This window comes from Wasmannia auropunctata, unplaced genomic scaffold (genome assembly GCF_000956235.1).
Source record: "Wasmannia auropunctata unplaced genomic scaffold, wasmannia.A_1.0 LD336076.1, whole genome shotgun sequence".
NCBI lineage: Eukaryota > Metazoa > Arthropoda > Insecta > Hymenoptera > Formicidae > Wasmannia > Wasmannia auropunctata.
The window spans coordinates 4939237-4940076 of record NW_012026814.1 but is presented as its reverse complement, the minus strand read 5'-3'; positions in this window follow the sequence as shown (position 1 = coordinate 4940076).

Sequence of the window (840 nt, the reverse complement as noted above, 5' to 3'; positions counted from 1 at the left end):
TTTATATTTTCATGGTTTCTCACTTTTCACTTTTCAGAGACTTTTAGCGATTTCTCTGAAAATTATTTCCAAGTGTCGGAAAGTTTTTGAATGTTGCTGAAATTCTGAAATTTAGAGATGTCTCTAAAAATTATATTTTCATGGTTTCTCACTTTTCAGAGACTTTTAGCGATTTTTCTGAAAATTATTTCCAAGTGTCGGAAAGTCTTTGAATTTTGCTGAAAATTCAGAATTCAAAGATATCCAATCAGCAGCAATTATGTATTTTTAAATGGTTTTTTAACGTTTTTTTATTAATCATTGATTTCTTGAACTCATTTTAGAAAAAATATTTATTTAACATCTACTTAATATTTCTTTTTTATTAAATATTTATTTAAAATAATTATTTTTAAAAAACGTTTTTTAAACCTTTATTTAATATTTTTAAGTATTGATTTTTTATGAATTATTCATGTGACAAAATTATTTCAGTAAACATTTTTCTAACATTGTTGTAAATATTTATTTGTCATTAATTTGACATTTAAGACAATGATTTCAGTATACGATTTTAATATATAATTTTTAAATTTATTCTATTTTTTTATAAATATTAAAATTTTATATTTATAAATGTTAATATTTATATAAAAATATATTTTTATTTTATTAATAACTTTATTAATCTGATCTATCACGGATAATGTATGGTCAAAAGTGTTAGCGTGCTCCTCGAACAAAATTTAATATGTATAATCTCCTTTTTTGAACAAAAAACAGTTGTACAAAATTGAACAATGAAACCTAAGTGGTACCATCCCTTATTTATTAAGAAAAACCTAATTTCTATCTCTTTTA